The sequence below is a fragment of the Notolepis coatsorum genome (genome assembly GCF_963971535.1).
Source record: "Notolepis coatsorum genome assembly, chromosome: 3".
NCBI classification, from domain to species: domain Eukaryota; kingdom Metazoa; phylum Chordata; class Actinopteri; order Aulopiformes; family Paralepididae; genus Notolepis; species Notolepis coatsorum.
The window spans coordinates 173,745,584-173,770,768 of NC_140167.1; the positions used below are offsets into that span (position 1 = coordinate 173,745,584).

General features: G+C 49.4%; 1 pseudogene across 1 annotated transcript in view; it reads right to left on the minus strand.

The window, feature by feature from the left end:
• The window catches only part of LOC311226061 (TRPM8 channel-associated factor homolog), a 98,393-nt pseudogene extending 76,365 nt beyond the window's left edge, over positions 1 to 22,028 (minus strand). Inside the window, exons 1-2 of the transcript in view lie at positions 21,399 to 22,028; positions 20,779 to 20,928 (exon numbers count right to left, since the gene is read on the minus strand). The product of the transcript in view is annotated as a TRPM8 channel-associated factor homolog (transcript). The remainder of the gene's footprint in view (positions 1 to 20,778; positions 20,929 to 21,398) is intronic.
• Between the last annotated feature and the right edge of the window lie 3,157 nt (positions 22,029 to 25,185).

Genomic DNA, 25,185 nt, shown 5'->3' on the forward strand with positions numbered 1-25,185 from the left:
GAAGTATACCGGTAGTTGTTATTGAGCTGTCTTCTGCTTTCATGTCATTGTTGAGATCCAGCACTGTAACAGTATTTGCTGTGAAATTATATATTTTACAATTAAATTAAACCATGAAAGATCTGCGTGATATGCAGTGGTTAGCTAACGTCAGTATTCTGCAGTCTAGGCCTGCTAGCAGTAGTGCTACTGTAGTTTACAGATCCCACCAGTTTCATAATATCGAGCAAATAACATTACAGTAGACTAGTCACTGAAACACAGACTAAACAGCATTTATATCAGCAGCATGCATTACTTATAAATAATAAAATATATGTGTTACACAATTACCTGAGATGAGAACAGTTGGTGAGGCTCTGCCTGTAGCAGTGTATGTAGCCTAGTAGCACGTGAGCTCGCGCTACAGTGTATGTAGCCTAGTAGCACTTGAGCTCGCGCTACAGTGTATGTAGCCTAGTAGTAACGTGAGCTCGCGCTAGTGTATGTAGCCTAGTAGTAACGTGAGCTCGCGCTACAGTGTATGTAGCCTAGTAGTAACGTGAGCTCGCGCTACAGTGTATGTAGCCTAGTAGTAACGTGAGCTCGCGCGCAGTGTATGTAGCCTAGTAGTAACGTGAGCTCGCGCGCAGTGTATGTAGCCTAGTAGTAACGTGAGCTCGCGCTACAGTGTATGTAGCCTAGTAGTAACGTGAGCTCGCGCCACAGTGTATGTAGCCTAGTAGCTAACGTGAGCTCGCACGCAGTGTATGTAGCCTAGTAGTAACGTGAGCTCGCGCTACAGTGTATGTAGCCTAGTAGCTAACGTGAGCTTGCGCTACACTCACTGAAACACAGACTAAACAGCACTCATTTATATCAGCGGCACGCATTACTTATAAATAATAAAATATATGTGTTGCACAATTACCCAATAGTATGATCTCCAATTACCTGAGGAGAAGATGCAACAGTTGCTCACGGCGTGGTGCAGGCTCTGTCTGTAACACGCTTCAATTCAAATTTCAAACCGGGATCCCCCACAATGCAACGCATCAGTGTTGCCAGATTGATTGATTGAAAACTTTGTTAACAGATTGTAGAATGGGTACAATACAGTACAGCTCAATACATACAATTGTTAAGGGCATGCAGACCAGAGAAAGACTTTCATCTTGTTTACATCAGGGTCCCCCATTTTCAATTCATCATAACATGACATGTGACATACAGATAGACACTTCTATACATTTATGACATACCAGATTTGCAAATACAGTAGGGCCTACTGTTTGTGATACAAAAAGAGTCTAGAAAAGAGAGTATATATTTGACGTAGAACCGTACATTATAGGTGGGGTGGGGGGGGGGTGGGTGGGGGACACTGTACAACTGCACAAGCACAACTGTACATTGGAATATTGACAAAACCATGTTTGATACTTTACTGTACATTGGAGGGGGTTGGGTTAGGACATTTACAGGGGCCAGTTTCGAATTGCAGTCTCCCGTAGGTGTTCTTTGAGAGTGGTTTTGAAAGTGGGTAGTGATTCACATTCCTTTACATCTTTGGGTAGGGCGTTCCACATTGATGTGGCATAATTGCGAAACGTGTTTAGTCCCTGTTTGAGCCGAATCTGGGTTTAACATGATTTGTGGAGCTCCCATGGTGTTGTGGTCGTGGTATTCACTGACCTTTGGGAAGTATTTTGACATGTACACATACCTTGGTCGTGTATGTATCTTGTAGACAGGCCCATTGCAAGTTGCTGTACTCTGTCGTCTACTCTAAGCCATCCTAGGTTGTCACGTGGGCAGGGGCGAGGTGGGTTCTAGGAGTAAGGTCAAGCAGTAGTCTGACCAGTGTGTTTTGTTATGTTTGTGTAGCAGGGTGGATTCCCTACTTTATGAGAGTAGATCGATGTACACACTGTCACCAGCGGTAGGGGGGAACGCAGCAGATCTGAGTCCAACTGAATCCCCAACAATAGTGCAGGAGTGGAGCTTTAGCAGAGGGTCACAGCCTCTTCACCCTGCTCCCCTCTGGGAGAAGGCTGAGGATCCCAAAGGCTGTGAAAGCTCGACACAGACTGAGCTTCTTCCCCTCAGCCGCCAGGCTGATCAATGCCTCAGGTACCCCCCCCCCCCCCCTCGGTACCCCCCCCCCTCTGCCCCCAAGTGACACTGGCACAATGACACTGACTGCACTGCACTAGTCCGTACTGGATCCCTGCACTCTTCACTTTATATATATATATATGTATTTATTGATTAATCCCCCACTGCACTGTTTCGTTTCTTGTCTGTGTTGGTGTTGTTTTCTGTGAAAAAAGAAAGGAAATGCATTCACTGTATTGCTGCAACAATTACCAATGTGTTTTACACAAATGGCTAAATAAAGGAATCTGAATCTGAATCTGAATCTGGGGCCTAGAGGGGCCTGAATCTGAGGCTGAATAGTGTTGAAGGCACTAGAAAAGTCAAAGAATGTTACCCTCACTGAGCTGCCCGGCTTCTCCAGATGTAGATAGGCCTTGTGGACCATGTAGATTATGGCATCCTCCACACCGATGTTCTGCTGATATGCAAACTGCAGCTTGTGCTAAGCTATAGGCTAGCTGGTATGCAAACTGCAGCTTGTGCTAAGCTAGGCTAGCTGGTCCCTACTGCTTCCAGTCCTTGTGCTAAGCTAGGTAGGCTAGCTGGTCCCTACTGCTTCCAGCCCTTGTGCTAAGCTAGGCTAGCTGCTCCCTACTGCTTCCAGCCCTTGTGCTAAGCTAGGCTAGCTGCTCCCTACTGCTTCCAGTCCTTGTGCTAAGCTAGGATAGCTGGTCCCTACTGCTTCCAGCCCTTGTGCTAAGCTAGGCTAGCTGCTCCCTACTGCTTCCAGCCCTTGTGCTAAGCTAGGCTAGCTGCTCCCTACTGCTTCCAGTCCTTGTGCTAAGCTAGGTAGGCTAGCTGGTCCCTACTGCTTCCAGCCCTTGTGCTAAGCTAGGTAGGCTAGCTGGTCCCTACTGAATTGAATTGAAAACCTTTATTTATCCCAGAGGGGAGATTAAGATGTCATTTACAGCATAAGCAGCGTAACAGCAATTTAAAAACAGAAATTAAAAAACAGTTTATACATAACATACATGTGTTAAAAACAAGACGGACAAGTACACAGGGATAGAAATAGCTAAAATAGTCCAATCATGAATGTGTTGTTAAATAATTAAATTAATTTGTTACAGTCCACAACCCAGCTCGTCCAGTTCACAGCAGTTGGCCCATCCTGGCCCTGCTTGGTTGTGGAGCCTGATTGCCACCGGCACAAAGGACTGCCCAAAGCGCTTTGTGGTATGTCGGGGGGGGGGATGAGTCTGTGGCTAAACGTGGACCGCATTGCGGTCAGCTCATCATAGAGGGGGTGGCAGGGGTTCTCAAGGATAGCATGCAGCTTCCTCCTCGTCCTCCCCTCTGCCACCACCTGCAGACGGTCCAGGTCCGCTCCCACCACAGAGCTTGCTTTTTTTTTACCAGTTTGTTTATTTTGTCTGTGTTGGTGTTGCCCCCCCAGCATACCACAGCGAAAAAGAGGGCACCCGCCACCACAGACTGGTAGAACATCTGCAGCAGTTTGCTGCAGACATTAAAAGACCTGAGCCCTCTCAGGAAGAACAGTCTGCTCTGTCCCTTCCTGTAGAGGGCCTCTGTGTTGTCCTTCCAGTCCAGTTTGTTGTTCATGAAAACACCCAGGAATTTGTAATTCGCCTCCCTTTCCACCTCCTCCCCCTGGATGATGATGGGAGTTGAGGGCTTCCTCTTGCTCCGCCGATGGTCCACCACCATCTCATTCGTCTTGCTGATGTTGAGCTGTAGGTGGTTTTCCTTGCTCCACTCTGTGAATCTCTCCACCACAGCTCTGTACTCCTCCTCGTTGTCGTTGGTGATGTATCCAACGATGGAGGAGTCATCAGAAAACTTTTGGAGATGGCAGTTCCCGGAGCTGAAGCGGAAGTCTGAGGTGTACAGGGTGAATAAAAAGGGTGCCAATATAGTTCCCTGGGGGGCTCCAGTGTTGCAGATCAGCACGTCGGAGTGGCACCCCTGCAGTTTGACAGACTGTGGTCTGCCAGTGAGGTAGTTGAAGATCCAGGCCACCAAGTCGTCCTCCACCCCCATCACTGACAGCTTCTCAGCCAGTAGTGGAGGCTGAATAGTGTTGAAGGCACTGGAAAAGTCAAAGAATGTTACCCTCACTGACCTGCCCGGCTTGTCCAGATGTAGATAGGCCTTGTGGACCATGTAGATTATGGCATCCTCCACGCCGATGTTCTGCTGATATGCAAACTGCAGCTTGTGCTAAGCTAGGCTAGCTGGTATGCAAACTGCAACTTGTGCTAAGCTAGGCTAGCTGGTCCCTACTGCTTCCAGCCCTTGTGCTAAGCTAGGCTAGCTGGTCCCTACTGCTTCCAGCCCTTGTGCTAAGCTAGGCTAGCTGCTCCCTACTGCTTCCATTCCTTGTGCTAAGCTAGGCTAGCTGCTCCCTATTGCTTCCAGTCCTTGTGCTAAGCTAGGCTAGTTGCTCCCTACTGCTTCCAGTCCTTGTGCTAAGCTAGGTAGGCTAGCTGGTCCCTACTGCTTCCAGCACTTGTGCTAAGCTATAGGCTAGCTGCTCCTTACTCCTAGCATTCCTTGTGCTAAGCTAGGCTAGTTGCTCCCTACTGCTTCCAGTCCTTGTGCTAAGCTAGGCTAGCTGCTCCCTACTGCTTCCAGCCCTTGTGCTAAGCTAGGCTAGCTGCTCCCTACTGCTTCCAGTCCTTGTGCTAAGCTAGGCTAGTTGCTCCCTACTGCTTCCAGTCCTTGTGCTAAGCTAGGCTAGCTGGTCCCTACTGCTTCCAGCCCTCATGCTAAGCTAGGCTAGCTGCTCCCTACTGCTTCCAGCCCTTGTGCTAAGCTAGGCTAGCTGCTCCCTACTGCTTCCAGCCCTTGTGCTAAGCTAGGCTAGCTGGTCCCTACTGCATCCAGCTCTTGTGCTAAGCTAGGCTAGCTGCTTCCTACTGCTTCCAGTCCTTGTGCTAAGCTAGGCTAGTTGCTCCCTACTGCTTCCAGTCCTTGTGCTAAGCTAGGTAGGCTAGCTGGTCCCTACTGCTTCCAGCCCTTGTGCTAAGCTATAGGCTAGCTGCTCCTTACTGCTTCCAGTCCTTGTGCTAAGCTAGGTAGGCTAGCTGGTCCATACTGCTTCCAGCCCTTGTGCTAAGCTATAGGCTAGCTCCTCCTTACTGCTTCCAGTCCTTGTGCTAAGCTAGGTAGGCTAGCTGGTCCCTACTGCTTCCAGCCCTTGTGCTAAGCTAGGCTAGCTGCTCCCTACTGCTTCCATTCCTTGTGCTAAGCTAGGCTAGTTGCTCCCTACTGCTTCCAGTCCTTGTGCTAAGCTAGGCTAGCTGGTCCCTACTGCTTCCAGCCCTTGTGCTAAGCTAGGCTAGCTGCTCCCTACTGCTTCCAGTCCTTGTGCTAAGCTAGGCTAGTTGCTCCCTACTGCTTCCAGTCCTTGTGCTAAGCTAGGCTAGCTGGTCCCTACTGCTTCCAGCCCTCATGCTAAGCTAGGCTAGCTGCTCCCTACTGCTTCCAGCCCTTGTGCTAAGCTAGGCTAGCTGCTCCCTACTGCTTCCAGCCCTTGTGCTAAGCTAGGCTAGCTGGTCCCTACTGCATCCAGCTCTTGTGCTAAGCTAGGCTAGCTGCTTCCTACTGCTTCCAGTCCTTGTGCTAAGCTAGGCTAGTTGCTCCCTACTGCTTCCAGTCCTTGTGCTAAGCTAGGTAGGCTAGCTGGTCCCTACTGCTTCCAGCCCCTGTGCTAAGCTATAGGCTAGCTGCTCCTTACTGCTTCCAGTCCTTGTGCTAAGCTAGGTAGGCTAGCTGGTCCCTACTGCTTCCAGCCCTTGTGCTAAGCTATAGGCTAGCTGCTCCTTACTGCTTCCAGTCCTTGTGCTAAGCTAGGTAGGCTAGCTGGTCCCTACTGCTTCCAGCCCTTGTGCTAAGCTAGGCTAGCTGCTCCCTACTGCTTCCATTCCTTGTGCTAAGCTAGGCTAGTTGCTCCCTACTGCTTCCAGTCCTTGTGCTAAGCTAGGCTAGCTGGTCCCTACTGCTTCCAGCCCTTGTGCTAAGCTAGGCTAGCTGCTCCCTACTGCTTCCAGTCCTTGTGCTAAGCTAGGCTAGTTGCTCCCTACTGCTTCCAGTCCTTGTGCTAAGCTAGGCTAGCTGGTCCCTACTGCATCCAGCTCTTGTGCTAAGCTAGGCTAGCTGCTTCCTACTGCTTCCAGTCCTTGTGCTAAGCTAGGCTAGTTGCTCCCTACTGCTTCCAGTCCTTGTGCTAAGCTAGGTAGGCTAGCTGGTCCCTACTGTTTCCAGCCCTTGTGCTAAGCTAGGCTAGCTGCTCCCTACTGCTTCCATTCCTTGTGCTAAGCTAGGCTAGTTGCTCCCTACTGCTTCCAGTCCTTGTGCTAAGCTAGGCTAGCTGGTCCCTACTGCTTCCAGCCCTTGTGCCAAGCTAGGCTAGCTGCTCCCTACTGCTTCCAGTCCTTGTGCTAAGCTAGGCTAGTTGCTCCCTACTGCTTCCAGTCCTTGTGCTAAGCTAGGCTAGCTGGTCCCTACTGCGTCCAGCCCTTATGCTAAGCTAGGCTAGCTGCTCCCTACTGCTTCCAGCCCTTGTGCTAAGCTAGGCTAGCTGCTCCCTACTGCTTCCAGTCCTTGTGCTAAGCTAGGCTGGCTAGCTCGTCCCTGCTGCTTCCAGTCATTGTGCTAAGCTAGGCTAGCTGCTCCCTACTGCTTCCAATCCTTGTGCTAAGCTAGGCTAGTTACTCCCTACTGCTTCCAGTCCTTATGCTAAGCTAGGCTAGCTGGTCCCTACTGCTTCCAGCCCTTGTGCTAAGCTAGGCTAGCTAATAATTTAGGAAAAACCTGTGAAATAACAGTGTTTCACTGCTGAACTTTGAGTTCTGTCACTTAATTGAAGGGGTTTGATTGTAATAATAATGGGAAAACCTGTAAAATAACAGTGTTTCACTGCTGAACTTTAAGTTCTGTCACTTAATTGAAGGTATTTCATCGTAAATGTAGGAAAAACCTGTGAAATAACAGTGTTTCACTGCTGAACTTTAAGTTCTGTCACTTTATTGAAGGAGTTTGATCGTAATAATTTAGGAAAAAACTGTCAAATAACAGTGCTTCACTGCTGAACTTTAAGTTCTGTCACTTAATTGAAGGTATTTCATCGTAAATGTAGGAAAAACCTGTGAAATAACAGTGTTTCACTGCTGAACTTTAAGTTCTGTCACTTTATTGAAGGAGTTTGATCGTAATAATTTAGGAAAAAACTGTCAAATAACAGTGTATCACTGCTGAACTTTAAGTTCTGTCACTTAATTGAAGGTGTTTCATCTTAAATGTAGGAAAAACCTGTGAAATAACAGTGTTTCACTGCTGAACTTTGAGTTCTGTCACTTAATTGAAGGAGTTTGATTGTAATAATTATGGGAAAACCTGTAAAATAACAGTGTTTCACTGCTGAACTTAAGTTATGTCACTTAATTGAAGGTGTTTCATCATAAATGTAGGAAAAACCTGCCAAATAACAGCGTTTCACTGCTGAACGAGGTTCTGTCACTTAATTGAAGGAGTTTGATTGTAATAATTATGGGGAAACCTGTAAAATAACAGTGTTTCACTGCTGAACATAAGTTATGTCACTTAATTGAAGGTGTTTCATCATAAATGTAGGAAAAACCTGTGAAATAACAGTGTTTCACTGCTGAACTTTAAGTTCTGTCACTTAATTGAAGGAGTTTGATCGTAATAATTTAGGAAAATACTGTCAAATGACAGTATTTCACTGCTGAACTTTAAGTTCTGTCACTTAATTGAAGGTGTTTCATCTTAAATGTAGGAAAAACCTGTGAAATAACAGTGTTTCACTGCTGAACTTTGAGTTCTGTCACTTAATTGAAGGGGTTTGATTGTAATAATAATGGGGAAACCTGTGAAGAAACAGTGTTTCACTGCTGAACTTTAAGTTCTGTCACTTTATTGACGGAGTTTGATTGTAATAATTATGGGAAACCTTGTAAGATAACAGTGTTTCACTGCTGAACTTTTAGTTATGTCACTTAATTGAAGGTGTTTCATCATAAATGTAGGAAAAACCTGTGAAATAACAGTGTTTCACTGCTGAACTTTAAGTTCTGTCACTTAATTGAAGGAGTTTGATCGTAATAATTTAGGAAAATACTGTCAAATGACAGTATTTCACTGCTGAACTTTTAGTTATGTCACTTAATTGAAGGTGTTTCATCATAAATGTAGGAAAAACCTGCCAAATAACAGCGTTTCACTGCTGAACGAAGTTCTGTCACTTAATTGAAGGAGTTTGATTGTAATAATTATGGGGAAACCTGTAAAATAACAGTGTTTCACTGCTGAACTTAAGTTCTGTATCGTTAGTGGCTTAGCTTGGCATCGCTACTGCACTATCTCGCGTACGTGCACGCGTACTGAATAAACCACAAATGTACCTCTAATACCAGTATTAGTCTGACCACACCCCTCATCAGCTTACCTTCATAAGCAGGTGTGTGGTCACCTGCTCTCCTCCTTCTCGCTTTCACCACAAGGAAGAGGTGCCTCGGTAGATCCCCACACTTGACACCATGATGGAAGAAATTGGATTAGGAACAGCTTGGGAAACAAGGATACGTTGACATCATATCTTTATTTTCTCTCTCACTATTTTCGAGAAAATACGGCGATATTGTCTTCGTACTGGAGTGTCTAGAAGATGATGATCATTCTACAAACCCTCCACCGGTTTTCGTATTGGGAGCACGCCGCTGCATGCTTCTCAACTGCAGTTCCTTGCTGTGTTTGTTGGGGTGAAACCTGTCAGGCCACAGCTGAACTGTCGGACATGCCGCTGTTGTGAGGAGCGGTGCGTTCCAGGTTGGGTGAGTAGTGTTTGCTGGCGGGCTCCACTTGTCTGTTAGTGCTATGGGGGCTACTTGACAAAGTTTATGGAAACCGGCCCCAGGCTAGGGTCCTTTGTTTAGCCGTCTAGGCGACAGAAGGCCTTGGTCTGGCGACCATTATAGTTTTAACTAGTGGGCCGCGACCATTGACACTGGTGATCCCTGTGTGTTCTGGACGAGTGGATTCTCTCTGTCACCGTGTTAAGACCCCATCTTTCATATCCAAATGAGAGTATTCCTTCACGAGGGGATATGTGCATGTAATGTGCGATAGCGGCAGATTCATGTTCAAAGTCAGCTATACAGGCCAGTTGGTACTGTGCTGATTCCGCCGGACGTGGTAATATCACCGTTGTGAAGCGGTGTTGACGTCTTGTTTTCTCTTTTCTCTTAAAAAGTGAGGAGGGTTCAGAACGGCGGCCTGTCTGGGTGAGTGTTATGTCATTGTTTACATGTTCATAGCTTACGGTTAGCCGGTCGGTGGCCTGGCGCGGGGTAGCTTGGCTTCTCGCGCGCCGCCGGGAGCTCGCTCCTGATCGCGTGCGTCGTAGATCGGCGTCTCGCGAGCGGAAGCAATAGCACCCGAACGGTTGGAGCAGCCGTTAGCTTGATGCTATTCTGTTGAACGTGCTTTGATTTTAACATGTTTTACACTCTTGACCACGACGTCATCCTTGACAGGGGATGTTCGTCGACCCTGCCTGAGCCTAGACGGGGATTGCGTCAACAAAGAGGACTGTAGCGACTGGTGGAGCGGCGACGCTGCCCGGATCGAACAACACGGGACGGCTGTGTTCTACGGTGGCTTGTGACTGCACTTCGCTGATCTGCGTTCCGGGCAGGTACGGGGTTGGCCAGACCTCATAACACGTCTTCTGGTTTTACCTTGCTAAATGTATTGTGAATAACGGTGTTTTTTCCCAAAACGTGTGTTGTTGCAATGCATTTGAGATACGTTGCGGGTTGTGTGTGAGCTGTTTTTGTCACTGGCAGTTAGCTTCTCCGTGCAGATCGTGATGTATTGATCTGGTTGTTGTGTGAGAAACATCATGGTGTTTATGTGTACCGTGTACTCACTACTAAGGCAACTAACCTATGAAGCTATGCTTGGTGACGAGTGAGTAAAAGAATGTTCTTTCTCAGACTGTAATGACAATGAACAGTGAGTTCACACATTAACAGGTTTTCCTGTTTTAACTGGCCGTATTGAGGGTAAAATAGGAGGATTGTGTTTCCCCCCCCGGTTCCCTGGGGACTTTATCACCTCCTATCAGACATGTTGTGCATTAATTGTGTCTTTTGTGTGGTAGGGATACGATGTAACTCTCAGCTTGATTGCTGAGGTTGTGCTAAATCTGCTGGAGAAACTTATTTCCTAAAGGGAAATTGGTTTGGTTGCTGTCATGTGTGCTTAGCAAGGCCTGTGGTCGATACTAATCAAGAATGATGTATTCTCTCATTGTGAAAAAAACGGCGTTCCTCTGTTGAGTGTTTTTGCCATTTTTTGTAGGTGATGATGGGTTGTGTGTGTCATGTGACCTACAACTGGGTTGTACTGGCCACAGAAGCACATGTGTATGTTGGACCGGGGTTCTTAGAGCCCTCTCTATTCTGTGTTTTTCCTTAGTAAAAATCAGATAGCAGGTTAGCTCGTGCGCTGTGTGGAGCTGTGAAACGCTTCATAGAGCTGACTATGACTGTGTCATATTCTCTTTTTGTCGTTACGTCGTATCATGGGTGTGGGGTCGTAAAGGGGTGAACTGGTAACCTTTCCTCTCCCCATTGTTCTGTCGGTCAGGGGTACACCCCCTGTCCTTCAAGGTTCCCGTCACGTGGCGGTTCGGCACGTTACGGGGGGGGGGGGGGGGGGGGGGGGAGTTCCTGGTCCCACGGCCTGGTATATTGGGCGTGTGCACCGCAGGAATTCCCCCGCCATAGAGTACGTCACCGTGCGCGTCTCTGTTGGTAGGACTTCCGTGTGCTGTTCAGGTCCATGTGATGGATCTGTTTTCAGGGGGGGTGGTCAGGGCTCCTCCTCACCAAGCGCCTACTCAGGCCTTCTGTGAGTTCGGACTCCTTCTTCCATGTGAGGAAGCCTCCATCAGAGTACAGAGCCTTCCTCCTCAGATTGTCAAAGTGAGTGGACCCTCTAGAAGGGTCCTTTTCTATTGTATGTATATTCGATTCAATTCGTTTATTGAGTGTGTATGGGTTCGGTGCCTCTTCCCCGGAGGCCCTAAAACCAGTTTTTTACATGGCTCAAGGTGCAATATATTCTTTTCAATCTGTACAGCTCGCGTGGGAAGTCTCTCTGGGGATCCCCGTCTCTTTCCTATGGGAGGGTGGTGGGATGTAAAAATGTGAACATTTTTTACCCCGGCTGTGTAGACTGGGATACATACTGTTGATGCTTCCTTCTTTCTATTCCAGAAGTGTTGGAGTTAGGGAGTGTCACACCCCTCTTGTCGTTCCCCTGGGCGCCTTGGGGATTCAATGACAGGTCTAAATAGCCTGTTCATTGATGGGGGTGTGTCCCGACGCACGTATAGTGCTAGCTCGCTGTAAACAGGCGATTGACTGGCACGCCTTAGTTGCTTGTGGTTGAAACAGCGTTTTTATAAAGCAACTGAGATGGGGGTTTTTCCTCTTCCGGCGACCACATCCCATGACCTGGGTGGGTTGTCGACGGATTCTCGTTCATGTCTGGGGGATGATGACGGGATGGATCTGAACATATGTAGTGGGGTCTCACGCCCTTGGGGTGGGCCACCAGGCGCGGTTCGTCCCAACGTCTGGGTGGCGCCTTCTTTTCATGTTAAGATCAACACGCATATCTGCCCTTCTCCTGGAGTAGGCATGTCGGCGTGGTTAGGGCACGGGACTGGTTCTGGTCACGCTGGTCCAGATCAGTTGAACCCGTTGTCCGCCGGGGATGCAGATCTGCTGTTCTGGTACCCTGAGGGACTTGGGCTTTTTTCAGGGGGAAAAATGCCAGGTCGGTCTGGGTGTCACAGGGTTAAGCGCTATGGAGACCCTGGTTGGGTATGTTTTTACTCAGCACTGTCGTCATGGCTTACAGCCATGCCATTCTGTACGCGCTCGATCTCGTCGGATCTCGGCCGCTACACAGGTTGGTCCTGGTTAGTACTTGGTTGGGAGACCGCCGGGGAATACCAGGTACGGTGTGCTTAGGGGCTGGTTCTCCATTATTTTTCGCTCCTCTCTCACGCATGGCGAAGAGGGGCCTGTGGGGGTGGTTTTTTGACCTCCTCTGGTGACCCTGTGCTTCCCGTACCGCCAGGCCCGGTCCGAAGTGATGTTTGCGACCCGTAGGCCTGGGTTAACCCTTTTTGGAAACTGAAACACTTGTACTGCGGTATAGCCGGTGTATACCCGCAGGTGTGTTTTGGAGTTTTTTCTTGAGGGGTTATAGGAACAACCACCGCATTGGGTAACACCGAGGTGGTTGATTCCCTGGTGTGTTGGAGCAGTGTCAACTCCCGGGTTCACCGTTTGAGGGTGCCCCTGCACGTTCATGACGTCTGCCAATCGTGTCAGCCTTCTCTGCCTCGACCCCTCTGGGTGGGGGTTGTTAAATGGAGGCTTGGTCATGCAACACCGCCAGCTTACGCTCCTTCCGCCGGGGCGGCTGTGTTCAGCTGTCCCCTCTGGCGCCTGTCTCGTCCGCAGTCTCCAGGCTAGGGTTAACAGCCTGTTGCCTGGTTTTTCCCCGGTGCGCTGCCTGCTTCCGTTGGTTAACCTTTTTTGTGTGCTTACGGCCATGCTGACTGCCTATTCTGCAGGGTCAGTGTGCCAGGCGGTGTACTATTGGGGGGACGGGGCCCGCTCGGCTTACGGCCATACCGACCTGAACACGCCCGGTCTCGTCCGATCTCGGAAGCTGGGCAGGTTCTGGCCTGGTTGGTTCCGCCTGGGAATACCAGGTGCAGTAACTGAGGGGCCTTTGTCCGAATACGCTGGCGATGTGGGGGGCGGGGCACTACGTGCCCACCTGGTGGGGTCTTGATGCTGGCATCATGGACTTCTCCGGGCCCCCATTCCAGGGAGTCCAGTCCTTTTGGTGGGTCTGGGTCTTCCTTCGTGCTCCGCTGCTACGGCCTTGCCACGGGGTTGGGTTTGCCCTTGACCCCGTGATTCTGGGGGCAGTAACGAGGTTGTTCCTCCGTTCGTTCCCGGGTGGCATGCGGGTTGTGCGTGTGTGTAGTCGTGGGGTCAAGCCACGGTCTGCTCACCCTGTGCGTTGAGTTGCTTGAGTGCCTCTTCGCACGGTCGGGTCCGTCGCCCTCCCGTGACGTCCCTAATAGGGGGGCTACCCTCCATTAGGGGGGGTCGGGGGGGCTCGGCCCTCCCTGTTCTGATGGTTTTGGGGGGCTGTCAGCGGGGTGTATTTGTCAGCCAAGTGGCTCCGCTTGGCCTCCCTTGTGCAGTAGCGATGCCAAGCTAAGCCACTAACGATACAGAACGTTAGGTTATGACTATAACCAAGTTCTGTTAGTTAGGGGCGATGCTTGGCATCGGACGCCGCTGCAGCCCTTGTCCTCACCTTGTGGTGAAAGCTTGGGAAGGAGGAGAGCAGGTGACCACAGACCTGCTTATGAAGGTAAGCTGATGAGGGGTGTGGTCAGACTAATACTGGTATTAGAGGTACATTTGTGGTTTATTCAGTACGCGTGCACGTACGCGAGATAGTGCAGTAGCGATGCCAAGCATCGCCCCTAACTAACAGAACTTGGTTATAGTCATAACCTAACGTTATGTCACTTAATTGAAGGTGTTTCATCGTAAATGTAGGAAAAACCTGTGAAATAACAGTGTTTCACTGCTGAACTTTAAGTTCTGTCACTTAATTGAAGGAGTTTGATCGTAATAATTTAGGAAAATACTGTCAAATGACAGTATTTCACTGCTGAACTTTTAGTTATGTCACTTAATTGAAGGTGTTTCATCATAAATGTAGGAAAAACCTGCCAAATAACAGCGTTTCACTGCTGAACGAAGTTCTGTCACTTAATTGAAGGAGTTTGATTGTAATAATTATGGGGAAACCTGTAAAATAACAGTGTTTCACTGCTGAACTTAAGTTATGTCACTTAATTGAAGGTGTTTCATCGTAAATGTAGGAAATACCTGTGAAATAACAGTGTTTCACTGCTGAACTTTAAGTTCTGTCACTTAATTGAAGGAGTTTGATCGTAATAATTTAGGAAAATACTGTCAAATGACAGTATTTCACTGCTGAACTTTTAGTTATGTCACTTAATTGAAGGTGTTTCATCATAAATGTAGGAAAAACCTGTGAAATAACAGTGTTTCACTGCTGAACTTTAAGTTCTGTCACTTTATTGAAGGAGTTTGATCGTATTTTTTTTAAATACTGAAAGTTGCCTTATTTTCACATTCAGTAAAATGATGAGTATCTTATGTGTTTTTACATACAATTCAATGTAATTTAACATTCAACACAATTAAGCAAATACATGTATTTAAAAAGAATTACCTGTAGAATAACTGAAGGTTTTTACTGTTTTTTAATTATATTATTCTCTTTTTTAACATTATTTAACATTACATTTAAAGTTTAACAGCAAAAAAACAGAAAGTTGCCTTATTTTCACATACAGTAAAATGATGTATATTCTAGGTGTTTTACATGTAATTTAACATTCAAGACAATTAAGCAATGGAATAATCCTGTAAAAAAAAGATAATTTCTTATTAAATCAATCTACAGATTACAACCTTTATTTAATGGTTAATATTTGTATTAAAGGTTATTTACTGTATTTTTATGGAATTTCATGTATTTTTATGGGATTTACACTTAAAGTAGAAAAACAAAAGTAATCTGTAAAATAATACATTGAAAGTCCCGTAAAAATACATTTTTTTTTAAGAGTGCAGACCCAGACCCAGAGGGCACTGCTGCTAACCCATGGAAGATGCTTGTAGAGAGGCAGAGGGCATAGAGGAAGACAAGGCTCAAGGAAGAGAACAGGGTAAGTTTGAATACAAATTTTAACACACACATAATGAATAATTTGTAATATTTTTCTATTTTATTTTATTATATTTAGTTTCATTAATTCATTCATAACTTTTGAACAATAGATGCTATTCCTTTTTTTTTTTATTGGTCTTTTTCCCCCTCCATTTTCCTCCGATTTTCTCCCATCCCAATGTTAGTCGTATGCCAATTCCCAGTCCCTTCCTGGTCGCTGCGCACTTACCCCCCACAGTCAGATCATCTGGGAGAGTGGAGGCTACCACGTGCTTCCTCCGACACACGTCCAGCCAATCACCGCTTCTTTTCACCTGGCAGCGCGGATTGTCATTGAGAGGGCGTAGCGTGTGGGAGGACCACACTATCCCCCTCAAGTCCAATCCGCGCTTAGCAGGCGCCCCGACCGAACTGTAGGAGTCGCTGTTTACAACGACCCGGACCCACCCCGCCAGCTTCTCCCACCCTCTAATACAGCCAATTGTATTAGTGCAGACGGCCAGCCAAGCTGGTGACAACCCCGGAGCTGTGAGCTGGATTCGAACAGGCGAATCCAGCTCACAGCTCCGGGGCTGGTGACGAACGCAATCTCCGCTCGGCCACCTAACCGCCTTAATAGATGCTATTCCTAATCTGTCAGCTGTTCTATATTGCCAACACGATTGTCTACATTCCAAACCCTCTAATTTGTCTGTTACCAAGTAAGGAAAGTACTTGAAAATGAATTTTTATCTTCAAGTTCAATTTCAACAAGTTCAAGTGCAACTACATATGAAGAATAATAACAATAATAATGATGATAATCACACACATATTTTATATAATTGGAAAGCCCTAGTTGTTAGCTTCAAAATGGTACCAAATATGATACCCAGTAACTAATAATCTATCACAAACCGATTTTCTAACTGGGCCAGTAGTCACAGGAGGGTTAATTAATTAATTACGGACGGACGGACGGATGGACGGACGGACGGACGGACGGACGGATGGACGGACGGACGGACGGACAGACAGTGTGCTTCACACATGGGTGTAATAAGTGTGTAATAAGTGTGTACTCACGCCACGGCCAGGTAGGAAGATTGTCAGGATAGAGGTAGGTGAGTTCCAATTGTTGTAGGCAATCACAGAGACGGAGAAGGTATACTCTTGAACAGGTTCGACTTTAATAGTAAAGAACACAAAGAGTAATACTAGGATACTATGCCAAGGCAAGAGAACGAGAGAATTAGATAATGGAGCTTAGTGCTGGTCCAGAACAGGAACCGCCCGCGTTATCTCCGAACGCCTATAGTGAAGACCTGACAAATGACAAGCAGAGGAAAGGAATGTTATATAGCCACCAAATACTAACATTCCACACACACCCCCGTGACAGCCAATCAGAAGCCAACCCCTAATTGACAGCACTAAATGACAGGGAAAACAAGTGACAGTAACCAAGTGACAGATGACAGTGAAGGTGGGAGGTTCCCGACCGTAGTCAAGAACCAGAATCGTAACAGTACCCTCCCCCGACGAACGGCACCAGACGTTCACCTGGGGGCCTCGGGATTCAGCCGCCGGAAATCATCGATCAGGCTGGGATCTAAATATCCCTTTGAGGCACCCAAGAACGCTCTTCTATCCCGTACCCCTGCCAATCCACCAAGAACTGAAACCCCCTACCCCTCCGCCTACAACCCAGTATCCTCCGCACCGTGTAAATGGGCTGACCACCCATAAACCGAGGCGGAGGAACCGTAGGCAGTGGCGGGGCCAAGGGCGATGAGAGGAACGGCTTCAACAGGGACACATGAAACGTCGGATGAACCCTCATAGAACTCGGAAGCCGTAGCCTGTAAGCCACAGGATTCACCCGACGTACCACCTTAAAGGGTCCTATAAAGCGAGGAGCCAGCTTCCTGGATTCCACCCGGAGAGGGAGATCCCGGGTGGAAAGACAAACCCGCTGCCCAGGATGGTAAACCGGAGCCGGACGACGCTTGCGGTTAGCCTGCCGCTGGGTACTAACCGAAACCTTCTGCAGCGCCGCCCGGACCCGCTTCCACGTCCTGCGGCAGCGAGCCACATGTGCCTGGGCCGAGGGCACCTCCGCCTCCTGCTCCTGCTCGGGAAACAAAGGAGGTTGAAAACCATACTGACACTGAAAGGGAGACATAGCGGTAGAGGAGGAGAGGAGGGTATTATGCTCGTACTCAGCCCATGCCAACCTCCTACTCCACGTTGCTGGGCAACCGGCAACGTAACATCTCAAGACACCCTCCAGGTCCTGGTTGACGCGCTCCGTCTGCCCGTTCGACTGCGGATGAAACCCAGACGAAAGGCTGACGGAGGCGCCGAGGCCGGCGGCAAACGCCTTCCAGAACCTGGAAGCGAACTGAGGACCCCGGTCCGACACGATATCCACCGGAAGCCCGTGGACCCGAAAGACATGCTGTATCACAAGATCAGCAGTCTCCCGGGCCGATGAAAGCTTGGGGAGAGGAACAAAATGAGCCGCCTTCGAGAACCGGTCCACCACCACCAAAATGGCGGTGAACCCGTCCAAAAGGGGGAGGCCAGAAATAAAGTCCAGGGATATGTGCGACCAGGGCCGTTTAGGAATAGGAAGTGGCCGGAGGAGACCTGCCGGTGCACGGCGAGAGGTCTTACTGCGCGCGCACATCGGGCAGGCCGCCACAAAGGAATGCGTATCCCCCTCCACTGTCGGCCACCAGAACCTCCTACGGATAAATTCCAGGGTCCTGGTGGCCCCAGGGTGGCTGGTGAGGGATGAGGCATGTGCCCACTGCAGCAAACGTGAGCGTGCCGCCTTGGGCACATACGATCGCCCCGGAGGGCCCCCGCCAGGATCGGGCTCCCGCGTCAGCGCCGACCTTACCACCTTATCTATGCCCCAAGACACGGGTGCCAAAATCAAGGCCGGTGGAATAATGGGATGGGGCTGCTCCTCCCGGCCAGGAAGATCAAACTGGCGCGATAACGCGTCGGGTTTGATATTCTTGGACCTGGGTCTATAGGAGATGGTAAATCGAAATCGTGTGAAGAATAACGCCCACCTGGCCTGGCGAGCGTTAAGGCGTTTAGCCCCTTGGATGTAAGCCAAGTTCTTATGATCGGTCCAAACAATGAAAGGATGTGCCGCCCCCTCCAACCAATGTCTCCATTCCTCCAGTGCCAATTTGATAGCCAACAACTCCCGATTACCCACGTCGTAGTTGCGCTCGGCTGATGACAGACGGCGAGAAAAAAAAGCACACAGGTGCACTTTCCCATCCTTTAAGCACCTCTGAGAGAGCACCCCCCCCCCACAGCGATGTCAGAGGCATCCACCTCCACAATGAACGGAACCTCTGCATCGTGGCGGATCAATACAGGAGCGGATGTAAACCGACGCTTGAGATCGCAGAAGGCCGACTCTGCCCTAGGCGACCATTCAAAGCCAGGGAGAGAGGCCTTAGTGAGAGCTGTTAACGGATTGGCTAAGGCGCTAAAGTTGCGAATAAAGCGCCTGTAAAAATTTGCAAAGCCCAAAAACCGTTGTAACCCCTTGAGCGACGAAGGCCGTGGCCAGTCCAAGACTGCACTCACCTTGGCCGAATCCATGCGTAGATCACCCTTCGTCAACACAAAGCCCAGGAAGGAAACGGTATCAGTGTGAAACACACACTTCTCAGCCTTAACGAATAGTTGATGCTTGAGGAGACGGTCTAGCACCTCCCGAACATGCAGTAGGTGTTGCACCATATCGCGAGAAAAAATTAGGATATCATCTAGGTAAACAAACACCGACACCCCAATCAAGTCTCGCAGCACGTCGTTAACCAGGGCTTGGAAGACTGCCGGAGCATTAGCCAAACCAAAGGGCATGACCAAATACTCATAGTGACCATTGGGTGTATTAAATGCAGTCTTCCACTCGTCTCCTTCTCTAATCCTGACCAGATTGTATGCATTACGTAAGTCAAGTTTAGAAAAGACCTGTGCCCCCTGTAAGCACTCAAAGGCCGTGTCCATGAGAGGTAAAGGATATCGGTTCTTGATGGAAACGTTATTCAATCCCCTATAATCAATGCACGGGCGCTGATCCCCATCTTTTTTGTCAACAAAGAAGAAACCAGCGCCGGCCGGGGATGTGGAAGGACGTATGTGCCCCGCAAGCAATGCCTCCTCAATGTAGGTGTTCATGGCCAAGGTCTCGGGGCGTGAGAGAGAGAACATTCGCCCGCGAGGCGGGGAGGTACCGGGTAGAAGATTAATGGGACAGTCGTATGATCTATGAGGCGGTAGTGCTTTAGCACGCGTCTTGCTAAAAACGTCCGCCAGGTCCCAATAGATCTCAGAACTCCTATAAAATCGGGATTAGAGGGTGGAACAGAATCTGCGACGCTCCCCACCACCCTGGAGAGAGAAGAAGGAGAAAAAAGAGAAGAGGGGAAGGGAGACAAGGGAGTGGACAAACTCTCGCCGACGACCGACTTCACGTCGACCTCCGTTGAGAGCTTGCCCGTGCTCCAATTAATATTCCGTACACATGAAGACAACCAGGGATGACCCAACACCATAACAGAATAGGGGGAGACAATAACAAATAATTGAACCCACTCCCACCCCTCACCCGCCACCCGGATGTGTATAGGGACAGTACGTTGTGTGACGCTCCCACTGCCCAGGGGCTGACCGTCCAGGGCGTAGACAGGAATGGGAACCCCCAACTCTTCTACCGGGATTCCCCATTCTCTCACCAACCCCAAGTGAATGAAATTGCCCGCCGCCCCTGAGTCAATGAGAGCCGTCGTTCCCCTAACGTTACCCCCACAGTTAACCACCACCTCCAGAAATGTACGTGAGTCAGATGGTAGTGCTGGGGTGAGCCCACCTGCTGACGCCCTCTCGAGGCCCGGCGGAGCACCTTCCCTTCCCGACTGGCGCCGAGTTGAGCCAGCCTGTTCCCGACAGCTGCCGAAACGATGACCGGTGCGGCCGCACCGGAAGCAGCGTCGCTCCTCGATGAAGCGCCGCCGCTCATCGTCTGAGAGCGACAGCGCCCCAAGCTGCATGGATTCATCACCCAGTGGCCCACTCGTGTAATGCGGGAAGATGTCAACAACGGGAGGAGAAAGGACACGTACCTGGGTAGTATCTTCATGCTCCCTCTCTCTCTCCCGATGTCGGTTGTCCATCCGTATGGCGGTGTTGATGAGCGTTTCCAGCTGCTCAGGGATCTCACGCACGGAGAACTCGTCTCGCATCCGTGCGGAGAGTCCCTTGAGAAATAGGACCACACAAGGAATTTCCGGCCAAGCCGCCTCCCGAGCCACGATCCGAAATTCGATGGCGTATTCTGAGACCGTGCGGGAGCCCTGCCGGCATGCGAGAAGCCGCCCACCGGCCTCGAAGAACGAGAGTACTCGGGAAGTGTCGAATACCCTTCTCAACTCCCTGGTGAAGTCGTCCACACAGTCGCAGAGAGGCGAACCGCTCTCTAATTCGGCCGTAGCCCAGGAGAGTGCTTGACCGGTGAGGAGGTTGATAATAATATGCGACTTGTGCTCTGGAAGAGGGAAATGAGCGTGGCTGCAGCTGGAACACGAGTGAGCACTGGGTGATGAACTCCCTGCATCCCTCCGGTGCTCCCGCGTAGCGGCCTGGTGCGGGTAGCCGTGGCTCCTGGTTCCGATCCTGGTGCCCAAGAGCTCCCCGACTCTCCTCGGTGTTGAACGTGGTGTTGAACGCCGCCTCTCCTGCCGCCGTCTCACCCACCGTCGTCCTTACCCCCGCCACCTCGACTTGTGCCTGCCGGGCTGTGCTGAGCGCCGACTGCGCCGTCTCCTGCGACGCGCTGACGATCCCGCCCAGCCGAACCAACTCGGCGCTGACCAGATGTTGGTGTTCCTCCATGTGCTCCTGTGCACACTTCTGTGCCTGGAGCATCTCCATGATTGCCTCCATGGAACTCTGATGGTCAGGTCTTCTGTCAGGATGGAGGTAGGTGAGTTCCAATTGTTGTAGGCAATCACAGAGACGGAGAAGGTATACTCTTGAACAGGTTCGACTTTAATAGTAAAGAACACAAAGAATAATACTAGGATACTATGCCAAGGCAAGAGAACGAGAGAATTAGATAATGGAGCTTAGTGGTGGTCCAGAACAGGAACCGCCCGCGTTATCTCCGAACGCCTATAGTGAAGACCTGACAAATGACAAGCAGAGGAAAGGAATGTTATATAGCCACCAAATACCAACATTCCACACACACCCCCGTGACAGCCAATCAGAAGCCAACCCCTAATTGACAGCACTAAATGACAGGGAAAACAAGTGACAGTAACCAAGTGACAGATGACAGAGAAGGTGGGAGGTTCCCGACCGTAGTCAAGAACCAGAATCGTAACAGAAGATGGGATCTGAGTGGTGACGCGGAGACACTCCCACTTCCCGTAGTGATCTGTGAAATAGATGCCTGCCACACTGGACACCTTGTTCCCTGGGAAGCTCAGGAGTACATTCTCCTTAGGGTTCAGCGCATAGTTCCACGCCTGGCCAGCTATCAGCACACCTCCTCCAGCCTTCAGATACTCCACAAGGCCCTTAGCATACACGCCAACGTTATAGGCATCAGTCACGTACACGCCGACCCCCAGATTCTCATGGAAGCCCCCCACCTCTTTGGCTTGGAAGCTGGATCTGCTGAGGTTCTGAGCCACTGACCTGGAGTTCTGGTGGACCCCCACCAGCAGGTTGTCTGATCCAGACCCCCTCAGCCAGGTGAGGGCATTCTCTACCAGGGCAGAGAAGGTAGTCAGGTACGCCTCATGGCCCAGGACCACTATCCTTCCACGGCCATACCGGGAGGCTGCCATCAGAACCTGGCCTTGGGTGTTCATGGCTAGAGGGAAGGCGTCATCCCCAATCAGGACCAAGGGACAGGGGACAGGGGGCCCCCGCAGGTCCAGCTCTGTCAGGCCTTTCATCAAGGAGCTGTAGGCCTCCTCATGGTAGGCTGGCGCAGGAGTGGCAGACATGATAGTGGTGGAGTGAGACTCTGAAAGTGGAGAGTGTGGATGCAGGATAGAAGAGACAAGTACAATGTAAGGATGTAGGATGTAGGGGTGTAGTCACCTAGGGTGGATTAAAGTCTAGAGTGACCTTGATCCAAATAGATACCAAATAAAGACAAACAGAGAATATGGTTTCTATTAGGATAGGCCTCCTTCAGGGGTCCGACAGGGAGAACATTCAGTGTGGAGGCCTGCTCTCTTCCTTACTGCCTCCTGAGATCAACATGGTTCAACCCTGAAGCCCTTATCTCTGTGTTACATTTAGTGGCCTAGTTTCTTTTTTTCTTTTCTTTTTATTATTATTATTATGTTTTTGGTAGATTTATTTCTTTATTATTTGTTTGTACTACCGGGCAGTCCGGTAGAGAGAGAGAGAGAGAGAGAGAGAGAGAGAGAGAGAGAGAGAGAGAGAGAGAGAGAGAGAGAGAGAGAGAGAGAGAGAGAGAGAGAGAGAGAGAGAACGGGAGACAGAGCGGGGGGAAGACATTCGGCAAAGGACGCCGGGGTCCGGGAATCGAACCCGGGTGGGCCGCTTTGCGACGCAGCGCGTTACATGGGTCGCCACTTGGGTGCCCCTAGTTTGTTCTTCTGTATAAAGGTAACCTTAGTTACTTTTAGTTTTAGTGGGGTAACCCACTTCTCAGCCAAAGACATAGCCAGACATTTTCTTGCTACCTTGGAACTTCTGACATACTGTAGCTAGAGAAATAACCAGACACCGTCTCATCACTGTGCATTTCCACACAGGTTCTCTTAGAAATGCCTGACATGACCAGCATTTTTAACCTTGCGTGTCTTACGCTATAAAGCTCAGAGTTATTAAACACTCGGTAACACTTTATAATAACACTCAGTTATAAGACCTTTATAAGGTATTTGTTGATAATGAACTAATCATGAACAAATCATTGCCGGCCATCCACGGTGCAGATGTGACATTTCAAAAACAATGACTTAATCAAAATAACAAAAATACTATACTACTGCAGTCTATCAGATGCGTTCCACAATAACGTCATCATGACAGACAACACTTAGTGTGTGGCGCTTCCCTAGTTACACATTTTGCAACCGTTAACCCCAAACCTTGGGCACGCAGCCCTCATGAACACCTGGACTCATCCACAAGTGCCACACATAATTAATTAACATTACTAAACAGGTGCTACACATCAATTGATTTGAATACTCACGTTGGTTTATTTGAAGAAAAAAAGGTTTGCATTCCATTAAAGGTCTATCGGTTTGACAGAGCGTAATTTAAAAGCAACAAAAAGCAGTGTGTTTGGTTACTTAAGCATCATTGGTGCGTTTGAGTTTAGGGAGGATAATTTCTGATTGGGTAAAGCTTTATATGGGCATCGGAAGACGGACGTTTTTTTTTCAAATGCTTTTGAAGAGGTCCCTCGGGCCCCTCGCAGAAACACTGTGGCCTTGGTCTATTTTATCAAGCCTGCATATGAATGCCTATTGTTGCAGATGTCGCTTCACACCTCTCTTGAAGACAGCAATAGTGGGGGGGTTTTGAATGGCCCTGGGCAGAGAATTCCACAGCCGGCAGGCTGTACACAGAAAGCCATTCTGTGAATAGGAACCCTTTCTTATCAAGCTACCACACAGGGAGAAGACCTCGGGAGGGGAGGGGGGGGGACTGGATAAGCATGGGTTGGGGTATTTCCATGATGGAGGACATCCATGGCCGCATACCCTCTGGTTGTCCCTCCTGAGAAGAGCAGAGGGAGGCAGGAAGCCATTAATGAGAACCGTGGCAGTTTAATATGGCTATATTAAATATGGCTAATATTTAATCAATCCCTGGCGGAGTCAGTGGTCCCTGCCTGCTTCAAGATGTCTACCATCATCCCTGTACCGAAGAAACCCTCCCCAACATGTCTCAATGACTACAGACCGGTGGCACTCACCTCTGTGGTCATGAAATGTTTCGAGAGGCTGGTCAAGGATCACATTTGTGCCTCCCTCCCCAGTGATATGGACCCTATGCAATTTGCATACAGGACAAACAGGTCCACTGACGACGCGGTCTCCCAGGTACTGCACAGCACCCTCTCTCACCTTGACCGCCAGAAGGGGGGCTATGTGAGACTGTTGTTCATTGACTACAGCTCAGCGTTCAACACCATAGTCCCCACCAGACTGGTGGACAAGCTGATCGAGCTGGGTCTGAGCTCCGCTCTGAGCGCCTGGGTACTGGACTTTCTGAGTGAAAGACCCCAGGCGGTCAGAGTGGGGGGTCAGACCTCCAACACCATCACCCTGAGCATCGGGTCCCCCCAGGGCTGTGTTCTGAGCCCCCTGCTGTACTCACTCTACACACACGACTGTGTGGCCAAGTTCAGCTTCAACTCCATAGTGAAGTTTGCAGACGACACGGTGGTGGTGGGGCTGATCTCGGACAACGGTGAGAAGGCCTACCGGGAGGAGGTTGAGGTACTGGAACGCTGGTGCCAGGACAACAGCCTGCTCCTGAACATTGGTAAAACTAAGGAGCTGATCGTGGATTATAGGAGAGGACAGCAGGAGACACACACACCACTGAGGATAAACGGGGCTACCGTGGACAGGGTGAGCAGCTTTAAGTACCTGGGGGTCCACATCTCAGAGGATCTGACATGGTCAACACACATAGACACAGTCGTAAAAAAGGCGAAGCAGCGCCTCTACCACCTGAGACAGTTAAGGAAGTTCAGAGTATCTGGGAAGATACTCCAGTCCTTCTACTCCGGAGTTGTAGAGAGTATCTTGACTGGAAACATCACTGCCTGGTATGGTAACAGCACGGCACAGGACAAGAAGGCCCTACAGAGAGTGGTGCGCTCAGCCGAGCGTACCACGGGTATTGCACTACCTCCCCTGCAGGTTCTATACAACAAGAGGTCCAAATCCAGAGCCTGCAGAATAATGAAAGACCCTCACCACCCCAATAACAGCCTGTTCCAGCTGCTGAGGTCAGGCAGACGCCTGCGAACCCCAGCTACTAGGACAGAGAAGCTTCGGCTCAGCTTCTTCCCCCAGGCCATCAGAGCCTTGAACACTGAACACTTAGTGCCACAGAACACTGAACTCTCTACACACAAGCGCACATGAGCACACACACGCACGC